Raw genomic sequence first — 19,956 nt, forward strand, 5'->3', positions numbered from 1 at the left:
GTCCACAGGATTGCTTGGAATGTCGAGCAAGGTTTAGCAGCCATCGACCGAATCATGGAAATTGATGCCAACTCTGGTGTCAACACGGTCCGCATTCGTCATCTCGAAGAGGCTATGGAAAGGACTAGGAGAACCAATGAGACTCTGCAGCAATAGCTAGCTGCTTCCTAAGCTGAAGTCATAGAACTTCGAGTTCGCCAGAGGGCTCATGAGCGACACCTTCAAGAAGTGGTTCGTCAACTGGTAGATCTGAGGGTTCACCTGAGGAATTCCCATCGCCGGTAGAAGATGTTTAGTACATCTTTTCTTTTGACTCAAGGAATAGCCTTCCCTAACTATTCTCTATGAAGCAATTGTCTGTAAAATATTCCTACTTTCCAAGCACTCTGACTAGGAATCTAAAAACTGTCAACCTTTATCCCTTATGGTATGATGTAAGACCTACTGTTAGGTTATTTTTTCCCAGAACTTGTTACATCAATAACACCAGTAATATTGACAGTTATCTAATCTGTTGGAAAAATCTGTCGTCTTGTGTTCCTCTACTCTTCTACTGTACTTCTATTTCAAAACATACACTCATTCAACTGTTGGACTATGGCGATTTAGCCCATGGATCACTCTCACTATGCTTACAATTGATTCTTACTATTATGTTCATCTTTTAAACTTATAGTTGAAGGATGCCTCCTCGCAAATCAACAAGGCGTAATCCTCCAATTACTCCAGCTCCAATACCACCACCTCCTCCGTAATTCGATGCAGTAGCTCTAAATGTTGCAGTAGCCGCAGCTGTGGCAACAACCATGGCTCAATATCACTCCACTGGTGCCAACGGAGGTGGAACCCCTGTTAACTCTACTCAAGGTGAACTCCTTGTGCGCTCGAGAAAGTGCTCCTACAAGGACTTCACTAACTGTAAGCCAAAGCCCTTCAAAGGGACTGGCGGATTCATTGCCATCTCGCAATGGTTCGAAAAGACGGAGTCGATCTTCGAGATTTGCTCCTGCCCTGCCGCGAGTAAGGTTAAGTTTGCTGCTTGTACCTTTGAGGAGAAAGCCCTGACATGGTGGAATAGCCATGTTAAGTCACTAACCCTTGTAGTGGCTAACGACATGGGCTGGGAAACTTTGAAAGACCTCATGATCTAGGAATACTGCCCGAGGGGCAAAATCTAGAAGTTGGAACAGGAGTTATGGAGCCTAACCATGAAGGGCTCTGACATAGTTTCTTATACCGCCAGATTCAGCGAGCTGGTGGCCCTCTGTCCCAACATGGTCTACATGGAGGGAAAAAAGATAGAGAGGTATATCTGGGGGTTGTTGCCTCCGGTTCAGGGGAATGTTTTAGCTTCAAACCCCACTACCTTCGATAGTGCCAAGTGATTGGCACAACGTCTCATTGACCATGGGGTTCGTACCCTGTCTGCAACAACAACCCTAGCCATCCCCGAACCTTCCAAACCCGCTGACAACAAGCAGAAGTTCTAGGATGACAGGGAGGGAGCAGAAAGCTGTGAAAAAGCAACAGATTGTGGCGATTCATGCCACGATAGCACCTATCGCTGCTGCTCCGGTGAAGCAGTACGCTGGAAACTTTCCTAAGTGCAAAAAATGCAGCTTCCACCATAATGGACCCTGCCGGGAATTGCAGTGCTCCAACTGCAACAAGAAGGGACACACTGTCCGCTTCTGCAGATCCCCGGCAAGCCCAATCGACCAGGTCCCTAGTGCTGTTGTGACTCAGTGATGCTGTAGATGTGGTGAAGTGGGCCACTATAAAAGGGATTGCCCCAAGGTAAGAAATGCTGGTGGAGCGGGAAAAGTTCTGTCTATGGCCACGGAGAAGCAGTTGTTGACCCTACGGTGGTGAATGGTACGTTTCTCCTTGAAAACTCTTATGCATGCATACTATTTGATAGTGGAGCAGAGAGAAGTTTTGTGAACCAGAAATTTGCACGATTACTTAAACAACAACCACGCACACTTAAAGAACCATTCACTGTAGAAATGGCTAATGGGAAGACTGAGAGCACTAGTAATATATATAGGATGTACTCTAACTCTAGATAGCCATTCATTCCCAATCGACCTCATGCCGGTCTCAATTAAAAGTTTTGACGTCATCATCGGCATCGAATGATTGAGTCTACACCGTGCCGACATCATGTTCTATGAAAAGGCCGTTCGCCTTAATCTTCCGTCTAACAAAACTCTTATTATCTACGGCGACAAACCCGACACTAGCCTTAGCATCATCTTAAGTATTCAAGCTCAAAAGTACCTACGTAAGGAATATCGTGCATTCCTTGCACACGTTGTTGATACGAGCCAAGGAACCAAAGACCCGAAAACATTCCCGTAGTATGCAACTTTCCCAACATCTTTCCAGAAGAACTACCAGGGTTACCTCCGCAATGACAAGTCGAATTCATAATCAATTTAGTTACAGGAGCTACCCCTGTAGCCAAATCGCCCTATCGCCTAGCACCAGCTGAGATGTAGGAACTATCCGGCCAACTTAACAAACTGCTCAGCAAGGGCTTTATTAGACCAAGCTTCTCACCCTGGGGAGCACCGATCTTGTTCGTCAAGAAGAAAGACGGATTGTTTCGTATGTGCATCGACTACAGGGAGCTCAACAAGCTAATGGTTAAAAATCGTTACACTTTGCCTTGCATAGACGATTTGTTTGACCAATTGCAAGGGGCGTCTTACTTTTCAAAGATTGATCTGAGGTCCGGGTATCACCAATTATGAGTGTTAGAGGAGGATGTTCTGAAGACAGCCTTCCGAACTCGTTACGGACACTATGAGTTCGTAGTGATGCCATTCGGACTGACAAATGCGCCCGCAGTGTTTATGGACTTAATGAATCGGGTATTCTGTCCTTACTTGGATCAGTTCGTCATCGTCTTCATCGATGACATACTTATCTACTCTCGAAGTGAGGAGGAACATAGTGATCATCTGCGGCAAGTCTTAGGAACCCTATGAACCGAGAAACTCTATGCGAAGTTCTCGAAATGCGAATTTTGGATCCGAAGGGTCAAATTCTTAGGACACGTGGTTAGCGAGGAAGGAATCCACGTGGACCCATCCAAAATTAAGGCCATTGAGGACTGGTCAGCACCGAAGATGCCTACCGAAATTTGTCAATTTCTAGGCCTCGCTGGCTACAACTGCAGATTCATACAGAACTTCTCCCGAATTGTGAAACCTCTTACAACATTGACCCAGAAGGGCGTTGCCTTTGACTGGGAAGAGAAACCAGAGAAGGCATTCCAAACGTTGAAACGAGCCTTGTGCACCGCACCAATACGATCCCTTCCTGAAGGAATAGAAGATTTCGTAGTCTACTGCGATGCGTCAAATCAAGGACTCGGGTGTGTTCTAATGCAAGGAGGTAAGGTCATCGCCTATGCCTCAAGACAGCTGAAGACACATGAAGTGAACTACACCACACACGATCTTGAGCTAGGAGCAGTTGTGTTTGATCTAAAGATATGGAGACACTACCTGTATGGTACTAAAAGCTCGATCTTTACAGACCACTAGGCGGTTCCGGTTCCGGTTCCAATTCCTAAAGTCTAGGAACCGCCTTAAGTGGTTCCGATTCCAATTCTCATTTTTACGAAACTGATACCCGCTGGATACCCGCCGGTTCTGGTTCCAATACCGGGTACCTGGAACCGGCGGTTACCCAGAACCGATACCGATGGGTACCCGCCTTTGTATTAAAAAAATATTTAATTTCTATATTTTGGTTTTTAGGGAACCGATTGCAAACCTAATTCGTTTTTAGGGTATACGATTTTCATTCTAAATAAACCACTGTCTTCTATTCTCGTCAATCTCCTCTCTCCCCTCTCATCGTTACGTTCAATCCAAGATTCAATCGAAGCTTAAGTCGGAAATTCAAGGTCAGATTCTCAAGGTCACTTCCCTCGTCTCCCTCAATTCGAGTTCGTATCACGTAACCCTCCCTCAAGCTGTTCTCCCTGTTCAATCGATTCGATGGTTTTCCTCGACTCCCGCTCATGCCGACGATTGCCGCAACTACAAGTCTTTATCTTCAAGTCTTCATCGAAGGTTTAATTGAAGGTTCATATGTTATGTAAGTTCTTTTTTGTAGTTAGAACAAGGTTTAATCAAATTAATTGTTTTTTTGTGTACTCAGAACTCAGAAGACTGCAGACGAGGGTGAAGGCGGAGAGGGAGAGACTTCTATTCTCCATCGACGAAGTTCGACAAAACCGAGTAAGCCTTACATATTGTTTTCTCTCTGGAGTTCCATTTTTGTTTACACTTGAAAAAAAATTAACAATATGATCTTTCCATTATTGTTAGGGTTTGTGATTCATCTGTTTGGTTACAAGGTCTACCTGAAGTGAGTAACTCATACATCTAGTTTGGATTACCCTTTCATTTTTATTTTTATATGCTTTTCAGGTGGATTACCAGTTCATACTTGAACTGAGTAAGTCTTACATATTGTTATGCTCTTTCTTTAGCTTCATCGACTAGCAAATCCTACAAAACATATACCAGGGGCAAAACTGGAAATTTAAATATGATCATATCAACACTTACAATACAGATTCTAGGGGCCAATATATGTCATTTTAACTAGTAAAACATCACAATAGAGATACACCCTCCTACTATATATGTGTGGTTTAATTCCTACCTTTTAACTCAAAATTAATGAGCTAATAAGTCCTACTTCAAAAAATATGTTCAAAAGCTTTGTTTCATAGGAATCATATTTCTAGATTTGATGTTGATTGAATGAGCTAACAATCTTTTGGTGAAATCTATCATAGAACTTGTCTTATTGATTTGAAGGAAAGTTACGATATATCTTGTACTTGTTTTTTACAGGTAAAAGGACATTCGTTCTTTAATGGTGTAAACTGAGATACCCTTGCCATTTAAAAGGTGGGTGATGTCATTTCCATTTCCACATAATTGGCGTTAATAATTTATTTTTTTATGTTTTCTAAATTTGAATATTTATATATAGGTTGCTTTTATACCACAACCAGATGGCATAGATGATACTAGTTATTTTATTTCAAGACAAAGTTGTAGTTCAATTGGAACACCTGATGATCAAGACTGTAGTGATGCAGCTTTAGACACTATTGAATTCTGTTCAGACTACTAGAGAGACACTAGAGAGGTACACATTTATTTTCTGTTTTTTTATTATACTAAATTTGTTTGGTAAGGAATTTATATTTATTTATTTTTTCAGAAGACATATGTATTTTTCAGACATTGCTACTGTTATGTGCTATTGCTCTTTTTGCTATTATGTGTTGTTGCTGATTTGCGTTGGTTCTTAAGCTGTTGTTTTTGCTATTTGTAGTTTGCTGATTTGTTGTTGCTAATTTGTGTTGTTGCTGATTTGTTGTTGCTATTTTATAGTTTGTAGTTTGTTGTTTTTATTGTTGCTGTTTATAGTTTGTAGTTTGCTATTTTTATTGTTGTTGTTTTGGATCTTGCTATTGTGTTATTTAAAAGTGGGAAATGTTTTTAGTAGCTTGTTATCTAAAAGATCAAATTTTTGTAAATGTTTTGGTATTATATTTTGTACGTATATTGTTTGTATAGGTTAATTTAGATAATTTGCATGGCATGTATAAAATATAACAAGTTTTAATACTCAAAAAGCCAGGTACCCGGAACCGGAACCGGTTCCGGCGGTTCCGGGAGAACTTCCAATTTTCTAGGAATCGGTGTAGGCGGTTCCGGTTCCAATTCCAAAAACTTAAGAACCGCCGGTTCCGGGAGCAGTTTCGATTCTAGCAAAAAGAGGCGGGTACCCGGTTATGCTCATCCCTACAGACCACAAAAGCCTACAACACATATTCAACTAGAAGGAACTCAATATGAGGCAACAGCGGTGGGTCGAGCTACTCAATGACTACGAATGCGAAATTTGTTATCATCCGGGTAAAGTCAATGTAGTAGCAGACCCCCTAAGTCGGAAAGAATATTCTAGTCGAAGAGTCAGATCACTGACTATGACTATCCATTCGCATTTGTCCACACAAATTAAGGAGGCTCAGCTCGAAGCTTTGAAACCTGAAAATGTCGCGGGTGAATCCCTGCGAGGGATGGAGAAGAATTTGGAAGTCAAGGGTGGCGGAGCCTTATTTCTCATGGACCGGATCTGTACACCAAAACACAGTGGCTTCAGAGACTTGGTCATGACCAAGGCGCACAACACTCGATATTCCGTCCACCCAGGTTAGAATAAGATGTATATGGATCTTAAAAAGTAATACTGGTGGCCTAACATGAAAGCAAAGATTGCTACCTTCGTGAGTAAATGCCTTACTTGCGCAAAGGTTAAGGTCGAATAACAGAAACCATCAGGCTTACTTCAACAACCGAAGATACCGGAGTGGAAATGGGAGCGGATAACTATGGACTTCATAACCAAGTTGCCCAAGACAACGGGTGGACTTGATACCATTTGGGTCATCGTCGATAGATTGACCAAATCCGCGCATTTCCTACCAATCAAAGAGATTGACAAAATGGAGAAGCTTACAAGAACTTACATTAGGGAAATCATACGACTGCATGGTGTCCCTATATCCATTATCTCCGATAGAGATAGTAGGTTCACTTCAAGGTTCTGGTAGTTGATACAAAGTTCCCTAGGGACGAGGCTGGACATGAGTACAACCTACCACCCATAGACCGATAAACAAAGTGAGAGAACTATCCAAACACTGGAAGATATGCTGAGAGCCTGATTGATTTTGGGATGGCATGGGGTACTCACTTACCCCTTGTCGAATTTTCCTATAACAACAGTTATCACACGAGCATAAAGGCTGCTCCATTCGAAGCCCTCTATGGCCAGAAGTGCAGATCCCCTCTGTGTTGGGCTGAGGTGGGTGACACACAGTTAACTAAAGGACAAGTTCCTGACAGCACTCTTTTCTCACAGGTTCGGAGATCATTCGAGAAATGACATAGAAGATCGTTCAGATTCGTGAACGATTGAAAGCCTCTAGAGATCGACAGAAAAGCTATGCAAACAAACGAAGGAAACCTTTGGAATTCCAGGTGTGAGACCGCGTTCTTTTGAAAGTCTCACCCTAGAAGGGCTTGATACGCTTCAGAAAGCATTGGAAGCTAAATCCAAGGTACATAGGGCCTTTCGAGATTCTTGTCAGAATCGGCCCTGTAGCTTACAAACTCAATCTACCGTGCGAACTCAGTAACATACATTCTACATTCCACGTCTCCAACTTGAAAAAGTGTCTGTCCGAAGAGACTCTTGTAATCCCACTCGACGAGATCGCGATCAAATAGAGCCTCAACTTTGTCGAAGAACCTGTAGAGATCATGGACCGTGAGGTCAAGCGAACGAAGCAAAGCCGCATCCTGATAGTGAAGGTTCGTTGGAATGCCAAGCGAGGACTGGAATTCACTTGGGAGTGCGAGGATAAAATGAAATTGAAATACCCTCATCTTTTTCTCTTAGTTATTTGTAACTACTTTATTTGCTTAAACTCTAATTTCGGGACGAAATTCCCTCTAACGGGGGGATGATGTGACAACCCAAAATTTCCATTTGTACAAACCCTACAATCAAGCACTTCAAATAAAAGTCAAATACTTTTCTACTAATTTTTAGCCGGTTTAAAGTCCATTTGAGTGTTTTTAATATTTTTTCTTCAAATGAACGAATAAAAGGAAGTATATTCTAGGACTATGGGGCATCAACAAATCAACCAACACCTTGGTTAGGTGTTCATGGCCAAACAAATGGGGTTTGGGCTGTGAAATCCTTCTGGCCATAAACTCATGCATATAGCATGAGTTTACTCCCCATTTCTCTCATTCCTCACTTCTTAACTCAAGAACTCCCACTTTCTCTCTCAAGTATCATAACCTCTACCTTCCAATCTTCCAAAAATGTAAGTGTTTCTACCCTTGATTTGTTGTTATAACCCTTCATCTAGTTGTTATACATCATTTCATCCATGAATTCTTCACTTTTTATTAGATCTTCAAGTGTTCTTCAAAACACCAAGAACACACACTAGTGTTCTTGGACCTTAAACACCCAAACAAGCTCCTAGATTGTAAGTAATCTTGTCCTAGCTTGTTGTGTGCTTGAATGAACTTGTTTACACCTTAGAAACACCATAAAATATGGAATGGATGAGAGTTTACGGCCAAGGAATCTCCCAAGGCCGTAAACTCCATATAAGGGTGCAATGTTGCCCTAATTTCCTTCCTAATGCTTAGAACTTATACTAGAACCTACCACCATTGAAATATGGGCCTTAAACTTCAAGTTTATGGAGTTTTCCATGGGTTTATGGCCGTAAACCCACTAGGGCCGTAAACTCCAAGGGAATTGGTCCTTGGGCCGTAAACTCAAATGCAATGCCTTACACTCCTTTAATGCAACCCATTGGCCTTCTAACCCTTAGACCAAAGTGTTTTCCACACTTTAGGGTGTTTATACTTGCTTAATTGGTGTTATAATCACTAATTAGATGCATATATATATATGTCTTTATATGCTAAATAGGATCATTGTGTGTGTTCAAGTCTTCACTTGACACCTAACACCTTGTCCAACACTTCCGTACAATCCATTCACTACAGGTGAGTTCATACCCCTTAATTAAGCTTTTAAATGTTTTAAATGCTTTTATGGGGGGAATATACTAGTCATTATATCAATCATATGTGATTAATAACTAGCACACAAATGGATTTACTATACTTTAAAGTGTTTTGTCAACAAAACTACTTGAGAATGATTATCAAACCCTTTTACATGTTAAACTCTTTATAAAACTTAGTCTTAGTTTCCAAATTTTTACTTTCAATTCTTTAAACTTATATATTGTCAAATCATGCCCAATGCATATATAGTTATATAAGTAAGGTTTGAAGGACTTAGGACTGAGAATACACTCTATTTCTTATTCCTTGTTTGGTTGTGGACTTAGAGTACCCTATTGTTTGTTCGAGTGTCGTTTGATCCTTAGTTATATATATCATGTGTATATGTATAGACATAAAAGCTTGTTATCTTATTTCAATACACTCAGATATACACACAACATTACTAGTAAACTATAATAGGTATAGTTTAGAGGTATACTACTTACTATTTCTAGTACAAAGAAACATACAAAGATTCAGTTCATACATGATTCAATACACACTATAAACAATACATACACTAAACTATACAACTGAACATACTATAATGAGAGTCAGAGAGAACTTACTACTCACTAGACAGAGAGAACACACACTAGTACATACTATTCATACACACTATATACTATACTAGAGAACTTACTATGATGTGAATCAGGGGAGACACACACTACACTAGTACAAACACTACATACACACTATATCATAAATGCGAGGCACTACTTCGGGGCATGGCATCTCTGTCATGACTCGTCTTGTATCTAGATTCTCCTGAAGGGAGAGCATGAATTCGTGTATAGATCTATACTGGACTGACCGTCCTACACCTTACTGCTAGCTATAGTGGGACCTGCAGGTCTTCGAGTGATGAATGTCATAACATCTCTGCGTCTTCGAGCGTCGTGTTTCACTAGGTTGATCAAGTATGGTTACAATTACATCACATTATACCTTAATTAACAATTGGTTTAAGGTAGTTAGTACAATAGTAGTTATAACATTATTATACTACAATACTTCATTATTTTCCCATTACATCTACTTTGTGACCTCCTCACATAAAGGGTAATGTAAAACCATATTTTTACTAATGATAGTCACGTTTGGGAAAAATACTCACTTTTACAATGAACAAACATACAGTACACTTGATGCCTTGGTAGATGGTGGCTTTTAATGGAAAATATAGGATTTTCTAGGAGACACAAACAATCACTACAAACATTTTACATACTTTTACATTTAAACTCTTACAAACATTTTCATACAAATTATGACACTAAATACTTATGAACTCACTAGCTTTAATGTTGATAAACTCTTTCAAAATAACTTGTATTCTCAGGTTATCAGTAGACAGGTACCGATGCCAGCTTTTGAGAAGATGGAGCACTTACAAGACTCATCTTTTATTTTGATTCATATTTTTGGTGTCTATAAACTGTACAGAACACACTTGTATGAAAATACATTATTAATACAATGGATGATGTTGTTTGCTTGTTTACTATATTTCTGTGTTGTGATAATGTACATGACGTCCTCCGCCCCAGAACGTTTCCGCCGTTCTTGGTTTTGGGGTGTGACACCTTATATGTGAACTAGTAGAGATGCCTGATAGTGAGTAGGCTAAGGATCATCAGGAATTGTGTGTGAGGATTGCTTGATCTTTATGATGCCTTATTGTCAGTCGGTTTCGCTGCTCGAATGCTACTTGATTTGTGTTAAGTGAGACTTATATTGATGCTCGTTAACTATTAAGAAAATATGTTAGGTTGCATGCCACAAGGTGTAGAAATTGAGAAATTCCTATCAATCCTCCGTCATTAGAGATTAGCATCGACAAATGATGATAATAGAATTTTTCATATTTCAGGAAAAATATGATCAGTTAGATAATGATAAGAGGGTAAAAAATGAGTAACCAAAAAGTTACACCACTTTTAATAATGGTCAGTGTAATTGGAAAGTACACAACAAAGTGACCTCAAGGATATTAGCATTGTAAAAATCTGACTCCGGTTGGAGGAGTTATGATTTTATAAAAAGTAAAAATCAACCGCATTAATAACGTTACTAACGTCAAAATGGTATAAAGAAATCGGTTGAGTTTTGGCTAACGCCAATTCACAGTACTCCGAAAGGTAAGAACTTTAAAAAGAAATAGGACAAAAATAGAGTTCGTATGAAGAATATACGCTTTCTAGAAAAGTATAAAATATGGATTAAAAATATAAGTGAAAATTTGATAACGCACCCTTAAAGATAGTTGTAGTACTAGTAGAGAGCTACACAAATATATAAAGAGAGTAACAAACAAGATTCATATAAAGAAGATATGGATTTTTATAAAAGAATTAGAGGTCCACACCAAGTGCGCACTATGCTCGACATACACAATTGGTCCTTAATACATAGCCGTCCGCGGTGGTTTGACCGCTGAACTCTGACCAATTTTCACTAATTGTTGCAGCAATTCATTCCTTAGTAGAACCTAGACTTATGATATATGGGAGTAGTTGTGCAGGTTAAAACGAAATTGAAATCTGTAAAATTCTTAATATTTTAGTTTATTTACTTGTAACTTTCTCTTATACTCTGATATGCTTCTTTAATATTAAAAAAAGTGGTTTAGTTAGGAGTTATTTACTTATATGCTTTAAAGATTGAGGATTAGTACGTGGGTTCCAAACGAGTGTTTGATAAAATGACTAAATTAATTATTTTGACTTGAATCAGCCAAAGTACAGAATGGTCCTCATGTTATATTACATTTTTCAGATTTGGTCTAAGGGTAAATGGGTCATTTTGAAGAATTTAACAAGTTAAATGTTAAATTTAACAGCAGAAGTAGATTTAACGGCGGTAAGACCATTCGTGTAACGTTTAGAAACTATAGGAACCATTCTTTTAAGGTCGGCAAAAGTTATCCTGACCTTGATACTTTTTGGAAACCATCGGGCCAATTTTGAAATTTTTCCTAAAAAACATTTAAAAGGCTTGAAACCTGGCGATGGTTTTTATATGGTTAAGATTAAGGGAAAATGCTACTGTAGCACAACGAAGTTTGACTGATTTACTCATTTAGTTACTTACGTTTTTTTTTGCAAAATTAGTCATTAAAGTAACCAATTACCGTCTAATTAAGGGAATGGGGGAATTTGTCTCTTGTTTACGGGTTACATGCTAACGTGTCTTGAACTATGTGGACAATAATATACCACGTCATCGTACACGGTGGCCTCCTTTCCTTAAATGGAAATCTCAATCGAACCAAGTAGAATATTTTCTTACCCCAAATTAGGTCATTGACTCCCTCCCAAAACCCTCTTCTTAATTGTTAAAACCAAACCAATGTATGCCTCATCTGCTCGATCCAACAACATCCCTCGTCTTGGACAACATGGTGATGATGAACAATGTCCCCCTGTAACTATAGAAATGGTATCAGCGTCGAAAGAACTTCATGGACTGACAATAACCCAACCCATAGGTTTTGGAACTGCAAAAATTCGTTGGTTACTATTCCTTCTTTTTAGTTCCACCTTAGTTCGTATCTTTAACTGGAAACTTCACATATCCCCTTATATTATCGTAACCCTAATCGTATACTACATTTTTAATCAGTTAAGTGAAACTCCAAGCTATAAATTTTTCTTGTGGAAAGATGATGAAATGGAGGAAGGGTATTAAAAAGACCAGCTTGGTAAGATGAGATATGAGATTCGCAGAAAGGAAGAATACAGTGAGGTTGTGAAGGCTCATAAGAAAGTGGTTCAACTGGAGCAAGTGAAGGATGAACTGCATGAGTTGGGGAAGCTAAGAAGGAAGTTCTCGAGATCGAGTTTATGGAGCTGCACAAGAAAAATGCAATCATGAAGACTAACCTAGGATATGATAATTGTTTGATTCTTATTTTGTTCATTGCAATCATTGGAATGTGGTTAAAGTGGGCCTCATCATCATATCCTAGTATTGATGGTAGATATATAATTCCAACCACTCTTTTGGATAGTGTATGGATAGATGATCATCGCATTAGAAAGTTTTTTTGGTTATTAGATATATGGGTACATGATCAAGGTAGGTTAATGTATGGTTGTTTGATCAAGGTGGGCACAAGAATGGTATGGTAGATATATGTTTTGGAAATCTGGGAACATTTGTAATTGATGGCAGTGTTGTTATCAACTTTTGTATCTAAGTTATATGAATGAATGATAATGTTTATCCACTTTTGTAATGGTTGATAATCTTGAATCCTTTGTTTTGTACATTTGTCTACTTAATGATATGCATGTGGTAAAAGTATGTAACACTGTCGGGCATATGGACCACATTGTGTTCTTTTTATGCGATTGAATTTTGTGTAGGGTCCATTGTGTTCAAATTGACATATGGACCACACTGTGTCCTATTTATGCAATTAAAAATTGCCACTATGTTCATTTTATATGTTGAAAATACCAATATATTCATGGCACCATATAAGTCCTTTTCATGCATGCAACACAACAAATAACTAAAATAACAACCAAATTAATAACAAACAACCATGTTCACATTAGTAGCAAATTAACATTTAACATAAGGTACATAGATTCAAACAAAATACCAAGTACATAGTTTCATACTAAATACCAAGTACACAATATTAAAGAAAGTGCATTTTCACTTAATCTAAAACAAGTTCTTTAGATTTTGAATTGCAAGGTGCATCTTCATCACCAACTCTCTTAGCCAGCTTCATCTTCATAATTCTTTCTAATTTTCCCTTTTGATTTTATTCAAAATGGTTGCAATGGTCTTACCCTCACATCCTATTACATATACACCTCCAAATATTGGCATTGGCATTTAGTTGTCTAACCACTTAACCACCTCCCTGTAGACCAATAACTCCATTTCCTGATGCATCAAACTCCATAAGAGTGAGTTCCATTTCATCATGTTCTTGTCCATCATCTTTACCTCTTTCATCACCACCCTTATTCACTTCATCACCATCCTCATTCACTTTATCTTGACATCCTTCTTCTTATCCATTATCTTGACCTCCTTCATGTCCACCAACATGATCTTGATCACCTTCATTGATATTGACTTATATGATACAATATTAGCAAAAGAAAACAACACAATGTAAATTAACAATATAATGAATTAATGAATTATTAACCATTCTTGTTTTTTCTTCTGCTATTAATTTTAAGGGGCCTTCCAACAGTACAAGCTCTTTTGTTGTGTCATTCAACCTTACAAATGCTATATTTTTGCTTCTTTCTAGCCTTGAATACTCTATGACTATCATTGTTTTGTGTTTGTGTACTCTTCTTTTGTTTGTTCCTTGACTGGTTTTATGTTGCATCCATTTTCATTTTAGTTGCAGGTATCCCAAGCATAATTCTATAAATAGGAGGTAAAGGTGGTGTGTACATATTTGTTGGCCATAATTTACTCCCATTCATAGGTGCTAACCTAAACTTGTATGCCTTCACATACAAAATGCTACTAAATATTTTGTCCACATATGACTCCACATCTATATTAAGAAAACTAATGCATGCAACAAAATGTACACAACCAATTCCATCAAGTTGCCATAAACTGCATGAGCAAGTTTTCCTCTCAAGATCTACCTCATAAGCATCTCTAGTTCCTCTTACTTCAAACCAATTTAAATAACTAGGTAATACTTGGTAAAGTCTTTAGTGTTTCTTAACCTCATCCAGTAACTCTCTAATTGTTGGACAAATTTGATTTCCCCATCCATGCCCCTTGGCTTTCATGTTGAACACCTTCTCCATCATATGATGTGAATTATGAGCATTGATTTAGCATGCAAAATTAAAGAACACACAAAGAACATGGTGATTTAGGTGTTTAAGAGAAGCATTCGATCATGAAAGGTGTGACAAAAAAGTATAAGCTAGATCTAGACAAATAAATAGATCACACTAACACACTCAATGTTATTTCTCTCAAGAACACCTCTACATGTGGTACGAACCCACCTTATATAGACGTGTTTACATGTCCCTCTCTCTCTCTCTCACTCACTATCTCTCTTTCTCTCTCTCTCTATATATATATATATATATATATATATATATATCTATCTCTATCTCTCATGTCACAAGGCTACTTTACTACATGCAAGTGGGTCTACAAAATTTAAACCATTTACAAAGACATACAAACTTTGTACCCAACATTCTCCCCCTCAAAGTTAGGAATGGATGACCCAATTCAAATCTTCCGAACTCGAGCAACTTCACGAACCGAGTCTCAAACGTGACACATGTAGAGATGACCATCAAATATTCAATTCTTCCATGACTTTTCAATTTGGGTTCTAGAATGTGAGACCATACAAACCAAGCATCAAAAGGTAATTAGGAGTTTCTTAATCTCCAAAAAAAAATTACCCAAGTTTGAGCATAAAAGCACACTCCAAAAATATCCAATAAGTCCAAACCCATCATGAACCGAAATCACTTCTGAATCTCCAATCAAATCATTTCATAAACTTCAAATACTCGAGGTCACTTCGGTCTTCAAGTCCGCGTAATATGAAAAATCCAATAGTGTTTTGAATTTCCATATCTTAATCTCTCCCCCTTTTATAATAAAAAAATGATTATAAAACCAAAAACGGAATGAGAAAGTGCTTAATTCGGAATTTTTCTATCCAAAAATCCCCCTTAACACATGGCATAAACATTTTGCTTTAATTCGGAAAATCCAAAAAATCTTCAATTTTCAGCTTCTTTCACGGACCGCCTTTGACAAAATTTCACAAATTTGGGTAGAAATTGTCAATTTCAGAATTCTGCGGTGACCAGGTGCGCCCAAATAGCCAAAAATACGAAACACTCCCCCATTTCCGAAACTAGGTAAAAAACCGTCAATTCGCATTAAATGCAGGGGCCTATTTCAAAAATTATCCCATTTCTCATAATTTTCAACCCAATGTCGAAGTTGGGTAAATTCTGTCATTTCGCACAAACTTCAGGGATTCGAAACGAAACTTCTTCATTATTCATTATTTTTGTCAGAGTTACGAAATTTGATCAATGTTGCCATATCTTTGAAACTTTAGGGACCAATTTTGAAACATTTGTGTTTCTTCCCCAATTCATTAGTTCCAGTCGACATTCGACACAGATGCCCAAATCTTCGAGTATTGACCTTCACTCCGGTACTCGGTCACACCTTATTGCAAACCTTCGACCATCGAACATCAATGCTCGACTCCACTCAACCTATCGAGTGTTGAGTGTCGAGGGTAACCCAAATCTTCCAAGTCAAGAACTCTCGACCTTCGAAATCAGGTACTCAAGCTATAGCCAAACCCATTCGATTTCAAAACCTTTGTTGTTCAGTCAATAACCATTGACTCCAAAATCTTCGACCTTCTCTTTTCACGTTTTCATCCCAAATCGAAATGATCAATCCACAAGTCGAATGATTTCTAGGCTTACATCGAACTTCAAACATACATATCGAGTAAGATCAAACTTCTTGATCCATCTGATTACGACATGTGTAGTATTGACTCCAAATTATAAATCGAAATCGACTTCTCTTTCTTTCAATTCAGTCTAACAATCATCTGATTTCGACTTCTCTTCACCACAAAGAATTAAATTCGAAATCATCAACCATAAACACGTTAGCAATCAGTAGAAATACGTTTGACTCAAAAAGTCAACTTCAAAACAAATCCCTCAAATCATTCCCAAATGTGAAATGAACACCAATATCAATCGATTTAGTTACAACAAACGATTGTAATGAACTTAAATTCTAAATCAATCGAGCTTCAAAGATCACGAACAAATGATATGATATAAACTCGATCTAATGAATTCAAATAAGGAAATCGAATGAATGACATTCAGAAATAAGAATGATTTTTCGAAGTTTCAGCATTAGCAGTATGCAGCCCGAAAACAGTGTTCACGACGTGAACTGACTTCTGATGCCTTCTGGAGCCTCCAGAGCAAGTGGACGAGTGATGAACGCAGTGACCTACTATGCTCACGACGTGAACACTTAAAACTCACGACGTGAATGCAGAAATTTCACCCTATAAATAGAAATCAAGGGTCAGCCGATTTTGGTTGCTCCGTCTCTTCTCTCTCACTCCCAATACTCTCTCTAAGCCCTATTTTAACCCGCCGAAGCCCCAATATCATCCCGAGACCCGAAGCGAGTCCCGAAGCCCCGAAGATCCCGAGGAGAAAGGAGTTTCCGAGCCGAAGCTCTGCGTACGAGAAGCCAGGTATTTGAAGATATTCTAGTTTCACCGAAGAGCTACTACTCTTAGAGCCGTAGTGCTGTCCGATCATCTTCTGATCAAGTGAGTGTGTGGTTACTTTCTTCTAACACATGAATATGAAGTACTTGCTTTGAAATACGTGTTATGTGTATATATATCGTTGTTTATTTGGAGTGAGTGTATAGTCCCTTTCATAAAAAAAATTTTAATACAAGTATTATCTGAATGTATTAAGTATATGTTTTGGGTGAGAGTGTAGTCACTCTCTTTTAACACATAAATATGAAGTATTTGCTATGAAATACATGCTATGTGTTTATATATTGTTGTTTATTTGAGATAAGTGTGGAATGGATGTTTTATATGGTTTTTAAATGAGTTAAACTGTATATGTATTTTATATCTACTAATATGTTGGGTAGAATATGGGTAGATGAGATAGTTGGTATGTGATAAAATGATGAGGTATGTAAGTTGCGCTTAAGAATAATATTGGTAGATGCACCAATTAGAGAATGTCATAATACTAGCAGATGCACTTAAGAATAATATTGGTACATACACCAAATAGAGAATGTCATAATACTAGCAGATGCGCTTGTAGGATAATCGTGGCAGATGCGCTTGTAGGATAATGTCGGAAGATGCGCCTAAAAGAGAATGTCATAAACCTGGCAGTCGCGCCTCATAGTGTATGACGTAATATTGGCAGAGACACTTAAAGGATGATGTTGGTAGATGCGCCTTATGTAGCAATAGATTTTGTGCCAATTCCCAGGTCAATCCTTAGGAATGAATGAATGACGGGTAGTTGAATTCTTAGGGTAAAATCCTAAGATATAAAGAAGATAATGAGGATGAGTAATTGGGTTGATTGTTTGATGGTTGAATATAATAATTATATTATTGTGGATCGAAAACCCTATATGCTCACCAAGCTTCCAAGCCTGACCCTCTCAGTTTTCTTTGTATTACAGGTTATGGTACGAGAGCATAAGTTGGCTGACATAACGAGAGATTTTGGATTATAGCCCAGTAATTATGAATAATTGTTGTAAGGTCTATTTTTGTTCTGTTTAGGCTTTTGTTCTGTATCGGAACATGGCATCCCGAGATTTTGTTATTTAATGAAAATACATTTCTCTAAAGAAATGCCTTGATTAATTTTTATCATATTTTGTTTTGGGAACAAATTCCGCAACTGTTTTTTTAAAAGATTACTCTGATTTTAAAAACAAAGGATAAACAAATCGGTCTTTTCTGGCCGTGAAATTGGGGATGTCACACACACACACACACACACACACACACACATATATATATATATATATATATATATATATATATATATATATATAGAGGTAGGTTCAAATGTTTCTCACATCTATTGTGTGCTAGAATGCTCCAATAAGAATTGAGTAAACATTAAATGTATATTAAATGATATCCATATTTATAATTCGTTTTTATGGAAACTAATTTAATTCGTCATTAATGTCAATAATAATATTCTTTCAGAATGAATTCATATATAAAATAATAAAAGTGTATTCTAGGAGAACGATAGTATATTCTACTAGAATACACTCTCATTCTTCATATTCTATACAACTTTATTATATTTTAAGTGAGTGGGTCCTGAAATAATGTTATTGCTGACATAAAAACCTAAATACAAATTCATTCTGAAAGAATGTTATTGCTGACATTAATGACGAATTTAATTAATTTCCATAAAGAGAAAATTATAATTATGGATATCATTTAATACCAGTACAATTATGGAAACCATTTAATATCTATCATTATTTAATTAAATAATAATATAATTTTACTAAATTCCTATTGGTGCATTCTAGCACACAATAAATGTAAAAAACACTTTAACCTAGCCATATATATATATATATATATATATATATATATATATATATATATATATATATATATATATATATATAGACACACACATAACATAACATATCTATATATGTAAGACATTTACAATATGTTTTCTCGCATATTTAATAAATCATTCACAGTCTTATCGCAACTTGGCTAACCCACTCAGATGTTATAAGAGATATTTAAATAAGTTTATTTGATTCCTAATGAGATCGGTTTTTAAAAGTTCATTGCTTACTGAACGCACCACGTCTTTATGTTTTGAATAGAGTTACCAATAGGGTTTGATAAGATGATGTTCTATTTAAAAGCATTAAAACAAAATCTCGTTTTGTATAATTAAAACGTGAGTCATATGCTACACATGAGAAACTAATGTGAATTTTTAATGCATTAGTTTTACCTTTATAATTCTTAGTCTATAACATCTAAAGTAACATCTTACAGTTAATGAACATGATCGAGTATTGTATAGTTTTGATAAGCAAGGGTGTCGAATTTAAGGGGTATGTGTATTAATTAATATTATATTGTTTGATTATAGGTTACATTAAATATACGAAAATGATAAAAAAAGGGGGGGGGGTGTTGATTATAAGTAATTATTCAATAACTAAAAAACGGGAGAAAGTAATTGGAAACGATTCACTTAAGGTACTTTGGTTTAAACTCAATTACATGAAAATCATGGTTGATTATTAAATTCGAATGGTTATTTATTCGTTATTTACCGATTCCTATTGTAATTAGCTATATTGGTGGGATAACTAATTTGTATAATCATAAATACAATTAAACTAAACAATTATAATTATATTCAGATTATGAGAGATTTGATATGGGAAAGTTCAGTAATTATCAAAGTCAAAAATAAGCTTGAGTTGGATAACTATATTGATTCGCTAATTCTACTAACTTAGTAACAGATAATAAAAATTTGATCTTTAATACATAAGGTATTTGATCAAAGAGACATAATTTCTTAATAACTCAAACTATCCAAATAAAAATTAACCAATAGGTCATGAATTCATCTAATCTAAAGACAAAGGAAAA

General features: G+C 37.0%; 1 long non-coding RNA gene across 7 annotated transcripts; it reads left to right on the plus strand.

The window, feature by feature from the left end:
• Positions 1-3,809: 3,809 nt before the first annotated feature.
• LOC145058312 (uncharacterized) lies at positions 3,810-10,221 on the plus strand. Of its 7 annotated transcripts, none has more exons than XR_013686326.1 (6): positions 3,810-4,091; positions 4,180-4,259; positions 4,350-4,389; positions 4,884-4,940; positions 5,026-5,184; positions 10,057-10,221. It is a non-coding gene; the product is annotated as an uncharacterized LOC145058312 (long non-coding RNA). The 7 variants fall into 7 exon arrangements; XR_013686330.1 differs by lacking the exon at positions 10,057-10,221 and adding an exon at positions 5,679-7,655; XR_013686328.1 differs by lacking the exon at positions 10,057-10,221 and adding an exon at positions 5,260-5,546.
• The last annotated feature ends 9,735 nt before the right edge of the window (positions 10,222-19,956 follow it).

The sequence above is a fragment of the Lactuca serriola genome, chromosome 6 (genome assembly GCF_051521515.1).
Source record: "Lactuca serriola cultivar US96UC23 chromosome 6, Lser_US96UC23_V15, whole genome shotgun sequence".
NCBI lineage: Eukaryota > Viridiplantae > Streptophyta > Magnoliopsida > Asterales > Asteraceae > Lactuca > Lactuca serriola.